Raw genomic sequence first — 13,127 nt, forward strand, 5'->3', positions numbered from 1 at the left:
TATTTTGTACAATCTATTTCGCTTAATTTCTTCTTTTTAACTTAGTTAAATCCTTAATTTCTACCTCCTAACCCCCTAACTTGTGCCTAATTATAGATCTAGACCTCTAACTTTGCTCAATTTCTTTAATTAATATTTTTTCGGAAAAACATTGTTCATCCTCATTCTCAAAAGTAAATTATTTAATTCATGCAATTACTTAAAGATTTTGATAAATTGAATTTGTAAACCTCTTAATCTCGTCAAAATATACTGCAAATCATTTAAAAACATCTCTTAGCTCTTTATTATGAGATTCACCATTTTTATGCAAAAGATAGCTTTAAAATCATGGATTTTTAATTTTCTTGCTTAGATCTATGAAAATTCAAATTAAAAACACCTAATAAAAATTTAATACATAAGAAAATAATAGATTTACTTTTAATTCAAAAACCTCCATGAATTTGTACTAATTGAGCAAAAACGAGCTAAGTTTAGGTGAGAAATTGGAGAAGAAAGAGTGATATTCTTGGAAAAGTGATAGAAGAAAGAGTATATGGATGCCAAGAAAATATAAAAGATGCAGAATTTTTTGTGAGAAAATTTTTCAATCTAGACCTAACAAATTTTAAAAATAAAAAGGAAATGGAGAGAGCTTGGGAGGCAAGTGGCTTTTATAGCCAACCATTTTTTTTTAAATTAGGCTATTTTCCCACTAAGACCTCTTCTATTTCTCCCTTCTTCTAATAGCTCCCATTTTAACCACTAGTTTTTAATTTATACATTTAACCTCTACTTTAACCACTATTCCCAAATTAGTCATTATTATTATTATTATTATTACTAATTCCCCAATTAATAATACCATAATTATTTAATTTAATTTAATTATTATTTTACTATTATTAACTAATTAATTGATTTATTCTTTTTAATTCCTATGATATAAAATCCGATTTTTCTCTCAAACCCATAATTTAATGTTTAATTCTACTAACCCAGTTTTTGGGATGTGATAACATATGTTAGTGAAGTCCCATGTATCTGAGTTCAATTTACTTTAGTTCTGTGGGCGAGCAACAAAAATAGAAAAAGGTACTAAATGGAAATGAAATAGTCGGAATGAATAGATATATGTTACAAGTTGGATATGATTTAATGATATATATTTGTGATGAAATGTTATACCATTGTATGAATGTGTTATAAGCTTATAACATGTGATTGAACTAACTTATCTGATGTATTAGTTGAATGTACATGAAAGTGTAAGATGCCAAAGGATTGCTATGTTCGTACCAATGATTGCAATTGCTAATTTGTTGTAATGTCAAGGTAAGTTAAGTAAAATGCTTACTTGTTGTCTTTGTTTTCCTTGTAGATCTTCGATTTTGTGGAACATGTCGGTTGGATCACCACGAATCTCACACTATCCTATCAGTGACTCGATAGACTTTTATTCGTTTAAATCCTGGTTATGTGGCATGGACATAGGTGTTTTAAACATAGTTTATTTGGAAATAGTATTTTGGTTTTAATTGTGGCTAATGGTTGGTCTTTGTTAAAATTATTGCCAATATGTATATATGTTTGGTTGATATCATGTATGGCATTTTGAATGTGAAATGGTTTGGCAAGATGGTTTACCATAAATAAAAGCATGATGGAATGAATGAACTTTGGTGAATTGATTTGGTATTTTTGGATAACTTTATAAAGTATAAATGTTTGTCTGATTGAATAATTGTTGGTATTGTGGTGTTTTGGTATATTTTGAATTGATATTTGTAAATTGGTGATGTGCTTAAAAGAAAAAAAATAATGCTATATTGTGTTAGGGCATGAAAATAGACCAAATGGAAGATTTTGACATATTTGACATTAAGGTATCGATACATTACGTTTTTCAATGATGTTTGCAAAACAGAATACTAAAATGGTATCGATACTAAAGGTAAGTATCGATACATAAAGAAAGTAATGGTACTTCAACCCTAGTATCGATACTTCTTGATTTAATTTAATTTAATTTTTTTGAAACATTGAAGCTTAAAATGGTATCGGTACCTAGCATATCGATACCTTTTTTGAAACTTTGAAAACCTTACAATTTGGTTTTATTTCGTAAGCTTTCATAAATGGAAAAATATGATGAGATGAATTGCATTTTTGTGTCTATAGACCATTTGAGTTTTGCAAATTAGGAGGTTGAAATCAAATGATACAAGTATGGAAGGAGTCTACCTTCAATGTCGTGACACCACTCTATGGATGTCGCAACATCAACCCTCAACATCGCAACGCCCCTTGTTGAAGTCGAGACATCAATCTCCTATTTTCGAAGTCACAACACTATACTATTGAAGTTGCAACACCGAGTTTCTACCTTAGATGCCATGCCATAATCCTTACAAAGTCACAAAACTAGCTTGTTAATTTAAGAATTTTGCATTTTAGTCCTTAGCTGGTCTCGGTTTATCGAAAGAGTTTTCATTAGCTCGTTTACTTTTCGAATATGATCATATAACATGTTGTAATTATGTGTTGAACTTAATAGTATGTATAAACTGGTGAATTGAGATTGTGGTTGCTCCAGCAACGAATGTGTGTTCTCGTAGCTAATCTGTCACAAGTCGTTGTGGTAAATTAGGTCATTTTAGATACTTACTGAGCTCGTTTTATAGCAAATAAGTAATGTTTTATTAAGTTTCTATTTCAAGTATGTAGTGAATAAAGTGAGTAATTTAGGGTGCTTTATGACCATTTAGGCTTATTTAGGCCAAATGGAGGACTAATGTGCTAGTTGAATGTGCAAAACCCCAATTTAGGCCAAGGATTAAGTGGGCTACTCTCTACGTTGAAACACGCTGCCTGGATGTCACAACACACCTTTCAGACTACCTAAGGAGCATATTATCTTCCATGTCATGACACATACCAGAGGATGTTGTGACACAACCCTGGACGCACCACAAAGGAGTATACCGTATTCGGTGTTGCGACATGGGCTTGAGTGTATCATGACACAACTACAACAAGGCCATTTAAATCAACAATGGTGTTTTCGTCTACAAAACCTCAAATATTTATGTTCAGCCAATTGTATTAGGCCTAAACGAGTCAACTAACATGACTTCTATAAATATGATTACTTAGAACTTAATAGGGGACTTCTTCCCTTTGTTTTAGTTTCAATTCTTTTATTAGGGTTTTGCTTTTGAAATTTTAATATTTATCTTTTGAATTCTATTTTTCAATTCTTGTTCAATTGCTCTTGTTCTTAGTTCGGATTGTGGATCATTCAATAATTACTACGAATTTCCAGTTTTTGCACTCGATCAATATTGTAAAGATCCAAAAGTCAGTGGTGTTGGGAAGTGTACTTTCGAGACCCTATTTCCATAAACTGGATTTGTAAATATTTAAATTAAATATTTAAGGAGGCATATTAGAAGTGAATTGAATTTTGGTCAGATAATTTTGTTGAATTAGTGCTTAATTAAGGTTTAGGACTAAATTATAGAAGTAGTGAAATTTTAATTGCTAAAGGATTTTTAATTATAAGCAAAGGTCACAGGTTAAATTGGTAATTACACCATCCTTATATATGCGTGTGGATATTTGTTGGGTTAATTCACTAAAACTTTGAATAATAATAATTAAAAGAAAAAGAATTATGAAATGGTTAAATAAAACTTAACTTGGTAGAAAGAAAGAGAAAGCATTTTCTCTTTTTCTTCCCCAAACCAAAACACTATAGAAATATAAGGGAGAAGCTTTCATATAAGGGTTTCAAAGGTTCCAAGCTTCAATTGTTAGTCAATTTACTCCATTTTCTTATAATTTTTCTGTTTTTGGAACCCTAATAGCTTAAGTTAGCTAACCTATGGCATATTTTTTGGTACTGTTAAAGATTGAGAATGTTTCTATGGTTGAATATTTAAAGTTTTAGATGTTAATTTGATAGATTTTAAGTTTAGAGTTGAAAAAGGACTAAATTGTAAAGTCAATTGATGGTTTTGTTGAATAGGGACTAAAATGAATAAATTTCAAAATTTGTGGTAGAAATGAAAAGTAGGAAGTCTAATTAGGACTAGAGTGAAAATGACATAAAAATTGGAGGTTAAATTTGAAAGTTATAGTCCCGATTTTAGGGACTAAATTGAATAAAATGTAAAAGTTACATAATTTAGGAATCGGATGTGAATTTGGTTGTGTATTGATGAAATGTCTTGTTTGTTTTTGTAACACTCCACACCCGACCTAGACGTTATGATCGAATCTTGGGGAATTATATTAACTTGTTTTAAACCCAGAATTTGAATTCAAAACCATGTGTTTTGATAATATTAATTTTGGAAAATCATTTCCCAGTTTTTAGGAAATTACTCATTAAAACTATTTATTTTATTTCAGAGAAGAACATAAGTGAATACTATATTGTGCTGTGAAAATTTCTAAGTTATTAAATTTGAAAATCGTGATTTAGTTTGTAAAAACAGATAGGTTTGCTATTTTAAAATAAACAATTATCAAATCCAACCAAAAATCAAATCAAAGCGAAAATAAAGTCCAAAATAATTTACAGTCCAAAAAACTCATAATAAAACACAAAGTCTTTTAATAACCATTTATTTTCTAAGAAACTAGCTTGAGCTCCTATACGTTGTCCGATCCTAAGTTTGATGATTATCTGAGAGAACTAAAAAAAAAGGTGAGCTTACAAGCTCAGTGTGCAACTCACACGAAACAAACAGAGGAGATAGAAATACATTAACAGATACAGAAACAAATGCAAATAAGGTACAGTTGCAATTGCAATTTCAGAATCATATATGAATGCAATTAAGACTTAGAGTCAAATCCTACCCCCATCCGTTACACACCATTTCCTTCCTACCCTACACATCAATTAGGGTAATGAATGCCCATCTAACCCCACACACCTATAAGTGAACATGTGTCACTTTTCAGAGCTGTGCACTCAAGCTGCCAGATATAATGCAGTTGCTTGCCAGAATTAGATAAGTGTGGCTAAGCCACCATAACAGATATGTGGTTCAAACCATCAGATAAGACAGATCATTAAATTGCCAACTCTTTCTCTGTCATATCATTATCCCACCCCAATACACATGCAATAATATACAGATATTAGATGCATATATGTCATACATGTTATATACATCAGATAATAATATCATACTTTCAGAAATCACATAAACAGATGCAAATTATCAGATTTCATATTCATAATATATACATATCACATTTCAGAACCTACGAAGTAAATAATCTCGAATCGTACTTTAAATATGACCCTAACTACATTTTACGAAAAATGGGTCCACATGCCCGTTTGGCCCACACGACCTAACTGGCCGAGCTGTGTGGTCACACAGTTTCAAATAACCCAGCTTGTGTGGCCCACACGGTCGTGTGGTGTCAACAGTTCACTTTTTTGCTTCGCGTCGTTCATTATTTTTTGGGTTTTTCATTACACGCCTGGTCAGTTTTCGATGCCAATCCAACAACGAGAATTTCGGAACCTAAAATCAACATTTAAAACAACCAATTTTAGTAACAAAAACTAAATTTAAACCACTAATTTGGCGACAACCACTTATAACAGATCTTAACAAATCGAAAATTAGTCTTTCGACATTCGATTACTTACCCAGAATAGAAGCGGCAATCCTAAAAATCTCCTAACTTGCCGGAAGGATGTTGTGCGTTTCACGAACTTCTCCTAGTAGTATACCAAAACCATTAATTAGATTGAATCTTACACACACACACACACACACACTCATACACTCTTACTTTTATATAAAACAAAAAACAAACATCCTCTAAGGTAAATAGAAGCTATTGTCGGAGATATTATTGTGTTAACTAGAAGCACCTGAATCTCACACGTCCAGCAACACAAAGAAAAACACTAAGAAAGTAGAACAAGAAATGAAAGAAAAGAGGCAATAGAAGGAAAAACAACAAGGAAAGAAGGCCAAAAGAGAAAACGGAAAAAATCAATCAGCAACAATTGGAAATAAAATGTTGAAAGAGGGAGGGAAAAGTGAGAGACGCTAGAGAGTGTGTTGGAGAATTTTGGGAAAATTTTGATAATAATAAAATTTTTAAAAATTCTGATAAAAATCCAAACTCAACTACCAAATAACCACCTTTCAAATCTCACAACAGTTGGATTTGACTCAAACTCCAATCTCTTGAACGACTTAGACTGGAGAAACCAAAAATATTTTTCACTTGCACACACAAGAATTTAAGCACAGGACTTCTGGGTAAGGTAAAAGCCTTACCACTAAACCAACAGGTTCATTCTTGTACACAATTGAGAAAAATAAAATATAAGTCAAATGAACAAAGAACAAAAATGAGACAAAAATAACAAAAACTCAAGGGAATGATTCAAACGTAGAACCTCTCACACACAAGAACAACACTTAACCACTAAAACCAATTAAATCAATTGAAAAATTTTAACAATTCAAAAACAAAAATTTTTGATCCGTAGCTAACATTGACTTAGATCCCTTGAAAAGGAACGAAAAAGCTAAAGTTGTCGACGAATAGCTTAGAGCTTACAATTTGTGTTTCTATAATCTGAACTATCTCAATTGTTGCATTTTTACATTGCATTGTATGGTAAGTTCATAAGGTGAGCTATAATTGATTTAGTGAGTTGAAATGATGCGTTGAATTAGTTATTTGTATTAAGGACTGAAATGAATAGATTCATAAACATTAGATATTATTTGAAATGTGAAATTGTGCTAATGTTGTGATGAAACATGTTGTTATGAATGGGAAAATATGGATGAATGATTGTGATTATGATATAGAAATGAAAGATTGATTATAAATGAATGTGAGAAATTGTTATCCTATTAACTGTTCGGACAAGGTCAGGTATAATTGGCATGCCATAGGATAAGAAGAGTTCAGGGTTATACGACTACGTGTCGGGGAGTGCTGGGAACCCATTTTTCAGTTATATCGACTAGTGCTGGGCACATCTATTTATTGGTATTTACCAGCTAGCGCAAGGCACAACTTATTATTTTGGATTTATCCGATAAGCACTGGGTGCCAAATTGGTGTGTTGGTTGGATTCATGTATCCGTCTAAGTTCGAATCATGTTAATAGGGAGTTAAAAGATAAAAGTGAATGGTTTATAATTGAAATGATGATGTTGAGAAAGTCCTCAACAATCCATGTGATTAGAAAATCTATAATGAATGAGATCTTGATTTTAAGAAATGGAAATTGGATAATGCATGGAAATGAAATGTGAATTAAAGTATTGAATTGAGAAATAAGCTGAAACATTGATAGCTATGTTTAATGAATTTATGGAATTGGAAATTGGGATGAAATATGCTATTATATGAATTGAGTTATCAAATAATATATGAAATGTAGTTGTCATGTCTTAATATTAGTGAAACGTGTTAATTATGAATAAAGGATGTATGAATTGGTGTAATTGACACAATAATTTGCATATCATCTATTAATTTTAACTCATGTTCTTGAATGTATCATATTATGTTTAAATGTTCAGATTATAGAAATATCACTGAGTATACTCAGTGTACGATTTTATTTTCCGTGTGCAGGTTAGGTAATTTTTGATTCGATCATCAACTTCAACATCCAACAACCGTCTCGGACTCAATTGTTGGTGACAGTGTATTTTGGTTATGGCATGTACCTAAGGAGTCTTTGGTTATTCAATGTTTATCTTGGGTTTTGTTGGCATTTTGAGAACCTTGTATAAATGCTTATATATATGTGAGTGATGGCGATGTTGTCTTGTTGAATTGGTTGGTGTTTTTGCTTATAAGTAGAAAGGTAATATGCTTGAAATATACTAGTAAATGAATGATATGTACATGCTAGGTTGAATGATTTTGGTATGACTTTGTGCATGTTTATATGCTTGATATTGAATCATTGTTATAAGATGATTAAAATGGTCAATTGATTTATGCTATACTAAAAAGTGATTGTGGTGCCTTGGAAGGCATATTGGATTGTTTGGATATGGTGCTATGTTTGTATTTGAATTGATGAATTGAGGTGCCAATTGTGACATATTGGTTAGGCACTTAGGTTGGTTGATATAACTGATGTCTTTGTTATAATATTGATGCATTTGAATTGATTGAAACCTGGAACAAAGTGTTGCTTGTGGTATAACTAATTTAAAGCTAATAAGCTTGTTGTGGAAGGTATCTACAGGTAGACACGGCCTGATGCATGGCTTAGAACACGGTTGTGTGCCATACACGGGCATATGGCACGGTCATGTAGTTTGCATGTTTTGGATTATATTTAGTGCACACGACCATATTCTGTTACATGGTCCAGTGACATGGTCGTGTGACATATTTTTGAATACTGACACTTTTGACCCACACGACCTTGGTAAGTGTACATAGTTGTTCACACCATGTGAGTCCAACCCCACATGCCATCAATCTATTGCACGGGTTTCCTACAAAGCTGTGTGCCCCATTCCATACGGCCTTAGTATTTCCACACGGTCAGGGGACACGATCGTGTGACCCCTATTTCCAGATTTTTCTCATACTTTTGTTTTTACTTCAACTTGATCCCTGTATGATACCAAGTTGGTTTTAAGTTTTCGTAAGCTTGATATAAACCTGAATTTGATTGGATTACATGTTATACTTGAACATAGTTTATGTTATGATTTTTTATTGAGATTTTGAATTATAAACTGCATGTAATTTTTTGGTATTTGTTCGTAGCATCCTATTTCTCGAGTTTAGCAATCGAACCGGGTAAGGGGTGTTACAAATATTCAGAAGCAATTTTATTTCTTCTTTATTTTGTATTTAAATATTTATCAATGTCTAAATTCAACTTAGGGTTTTCTTTAATCAGATTCATGGGTAACTAAAATTCGAGGGAGATTAGTGAGAGAATGTGGGGATAGTTAATAATTGTGTGAGAGTTTCTTGTCAGATTAGTTGGTTCAGTTTGAGAGAGATTAAACCCTAGGCCTGACAACCCTAGGATGTTGTTTAGGTAGATGAGGCTGGGAGAATAGTCTACCGAGCATCACTTAGTCTACCCTAATCTGAATTGTGAGGTCAAAAGGTAAGTAGTTCTTGTCGACTAGTTAGCTTAGTTAGAGGCCGAGAGGTAATAACTAGGTTAACTACTAGCTGATTGAATAGAACCCTAGATCAAGATTTAGCTAGGAACATTAAAGCGAGTTAGTCTTCTATTTGCATTATTGAGAGATTTACGATTGTTTTATTTATGTTGTTTAGTTTCTTTCATATTTTACTTTACTTCACTCTTTCTATATGATTTATTGTAATATGGTTTTGAATTGGTACTACTTAGACTTGTTAGGGTAGAAGTTAATTATTAATTTAATCCAGCCTCATTTGGATAAAATCATCAACATACTTCCGTGTTCTGTTGTAATAAACTATATTACAATTTGATCGTGTACTTGCAAACACCGCCTAATTCCATATCTTTTGTAGCAATATTCACACTTGACTCTCACATGTTGGGAGGCAGTTAGTAGCTTAGATCAGATGATGAAGTTTTGTATGGGGTGTTACAATTTGCCTCAAACGAAACATACTTGATTTAAGCTAATGATTCTCAAGCACTTGTTTTACAATTTGGACAAGTCCTTATATGTATTTGATTATCCAGAATGATTTATAATTATATTTGAATCTTTTCAAACTTGGCCAATTTGATTTGAATAACAATAATATGATATAAAATGGTGATTTTTGCAAAAGAAAAAAAAATTGGTTAAGCTTGAAAATGTCATGGTAGTATCTCCATTCCATACCGGTCATCGGGATGGGTGAAGTGTGTTAAGCTCCTCAAAATGTCCATAACCTACGCATTGTAAACCACTAACTCATGAGCTAGATAAGCTTAATAGGTAACCATGGATAAACTTACTTATCCTATACTTTGTTAGTGTTGAGCCCTTCTTACTTATGTCGTACAAACTCATTTAAGCCTCGTGTTAATGTCCGTAATGAATTTATTTACATTAATAAACTTATAGGGGTAAACTTACTTTTTATATTTCGTTAACTTATCATATTGTGAAATTCACTTTTAAAATTCTCATGAATAGCTCATATAGTATCCAAATCATTTATTGATTAACTTCCCAACATTTACATACATACATACATACATACATACATACATACATACATACATACATACATACATACATACATACATACATACATACATACATACATACATACGTACGTATGTATATACATACATACATACATACATACATACATACATACATACATACATACATACATACATACATACGTACGTACGTACGTACATACATACATACCTAAGCTTTCATACATTTTCTTCACCCCTTATATATTTCGTTTCCATTTCCTTTACTAAGATACACATGATTGTCAATTTTCTTAATATCAATAAGGACAAGTCCATTTAGGCCACATATCTTTGGAATTTGTTATCATAGAAATTTCTTATTAGCATGTTAAGATCATGCACCTTATAATTAATTTCCCATTTTATCATTTATCCTTATAACAAAATTTGATGCCCATTGTAATCTTAGTAAAATAAGACTAGTACGCTTTGAAGAATCCACATACACTAGTAAGCACATTATGCAATGCATTTAAGCAACAAAATTCCAATATTATACAAGTGTCACAGAGGTAACATAAGCCCAAGGTCCACAACTAATGCTTGACTAAAGGGTATCATAACAAAACTCCAGGTACATATCACATAACTCTAAAACCCTTATAACACTAGTACTGAACTTTGATAAAATCATTCATATGAGATCCTAATTGGCATGCCAACCGTATCTTAATCTTTGTACCAAGTTTACATGGGCTTAAAACATTTGTAACAAGGGTTTGTAGTTCCATATATCCATGTTATCTCCAAAAAGGGATCATAGTGATGCAATTCATAATAAGTCATTAGGACCCATATGGTTAAGTTCTTTACTCACAAAGGCTTTATCATATTTCTGTTTCCTTGTTATATCATATGTAGAAATTTATGATCATTTATTGTACATCATACACATATCCATTTTCATTTAATGATTCAAAAAGATAGAAATTCGTGGTTTTCACTTATTCATTATCTGCCATAGCCATTTTCATGTTTTTACCTTGTATCGATTTTATCAATAATTTATCGAAATTAACAATTCAACACATATTTAATCTTGTGACTTTATTGACATTTTTCAAACATATCCACACAAATTATACTATATTTTTAACACATCCATGAAAATCAAAAAATAAAAAATAAAATTATACACAATTAATTTTTAGCCTCTCATGACTAAGCATTTTTACTATAATACATAAGTGACTTATTTAACATCATTGAAGCCATCAATTCACACATTTTATTAACAAAATAAACTCATTAAAATATCCCTATTAACATAATTTTTCCCTCAGCTTAAAACATAAGAGAAGTATGAGGGTCCAAGGATACTTACCTTTTGGATGCTTTACATCACATACCCATGCTTCCATAAACTTGAATCCATCCCCAAATAAACTTGGTGCCTCATTTCTCATCATTTTCTCATTTTCCATACACATAAAAATATAATAAAAATTAATATAAAAGCTTTCTAAGCTTTCTCATAACAATTTATTGTAAAAATCAAGTGAGGGAGAATGAAAATAATCATATCTTACCTTATTAGGGTTTCCTCTCACTAGACATGTTTTCTCTTACTAAAATCCATGAAATCTTAGGCTAAAAAAGTTGAAATTATGGTGGAAAACTAGCATGGAGGGTATTTATTAATATTTTAACAAAATCTCAAAATTGGATGTTGAGTCTTTAGGAAAGTTTGAGAAAAAATGAAAAAAATAAAAGGAAAGCCATGGAAGAAAGGGGGAGGGCAACAAGAGGAGAGGGCTGATGAGGCTGGTCTCCATCCTTTCTTTCCCTTTAAAATTACCCAAGTGGGCTCAAAGGGCCTAATTCCAACAATTTCAATCCGATTAATTTAAAAAACGGGTGCCCACTTACATGATCCAAGTTCTAAATGTCCAAATTTATTCCTTACATCAAATATCTCATATAAAAAAATATTTTTATCGTATAATTCTTGAGAATTGATCAAAATGCCCTTTTAGGAAAAAAATTACCTTTTTGTCCCCTTTTGTCTCTAAATGCAAATTCTTTACAAAAATAGGCAAATATCAATTCTAAATCTCAAATTTTAGATGGATCCTTTAATATGAATATAGGGATGATGAAAATTATATATTTTCCCTTTTTCTCGATAAGATTGGGAGATTTAAAATTTAGTTCTTATACTTTCCAATCATTCCAATTTGATCTTGAAAGTGATTTTTATCTCACTAATATAGAACCCAACTTACTATTATCTCAATTAGTCAATAAGAGCTCGTATTTCTTGTTTTGGTCAAATTGTACTTTAATCCTCAAACTTTTAAAATTTTGTGATTTAATTTTTAAATCACATTTTCACTTATAAAATTATTTTAATTAATTCTCACATATAAAATCAAAATTTATTCTCATAATAAACATTTATCTTATTTTTTTCAATTTTTTCAACAATTCATTATTTTCGCTATTGAAATAGGGTCACGTGTCTAATTGAAAATTTTGAGATGTTACATTAGTAATATAGGAAAAGAAAGAAAATTGATATGGCTTGTGAGAGGGTTGATAAAAGGTTAGAAATGAAATCTTTTAGAAATATATATTTAAAATTTTCAGAATTAGAACTAAATGGATAAACTTTGTAAATGTTGAGTGCTAAATTTATTAAATTTTTTGGAATTCTAACTAAAATGATAAATTTTGTAAACATTGAGGGCTAAAGTTGTTGAATTTATTTACATTTAGGATCAATTTGATAGAATATGTAAACATTAGAGTGCTAAATTTGTTATTTGACCGACAAAAAAAGCCCAGCTTTCTATCACTCATCTAATGGAAACTAATAAGAGATAACTAAAATATTTAATTTCAAACATTTTAGTTACTAAATAAAGAAAATTAATACTTGGATGACCAAAATATAACAAAA

The 13,127-nt window shown here is 31.0% G+C and overlaps 1 long non-coding RNA gene across 1 annotated transcript; it reads right to left on the reverse strand.

Moving 5' to 3' along the window:
* Positions 1–5,471: 5,471 nt before the first annotated feature.
* Positions 5,472–11,966, reverse strand: LOC107938766 (uncharacterized). Its single transcript, XR_001694967.2, has 4 exons — positions 11,755–11,966; positions 11,550–11,637; positions 5,660–5,731; positions 5,472–5,531 (listed from the first exon to the last, which is right to left on the reverse strand). It is a non-coding gene; the product is annotated as an uncharacterized lncRNA (long non-coding RNA).
* Positions 11,967–13,127: the final 1,161 nt, after the last annotated feature.

The sequence above is a fragment of the Gossypium hirsutum genome, chromosome A02 (assembly GCF_007990345.1).
Source record: "Gossypium hirsutum isolate 1008001.06 chromosome A02, Gossypium_hirsutum_v2.1, whole genome shotgun sequence".
NCBI lineage: Eukaryota > Viridiplantae > Streptophyta > Magnoliopsida > Malvales > Malvaceae > Gossypium > Gossypium hirsutum.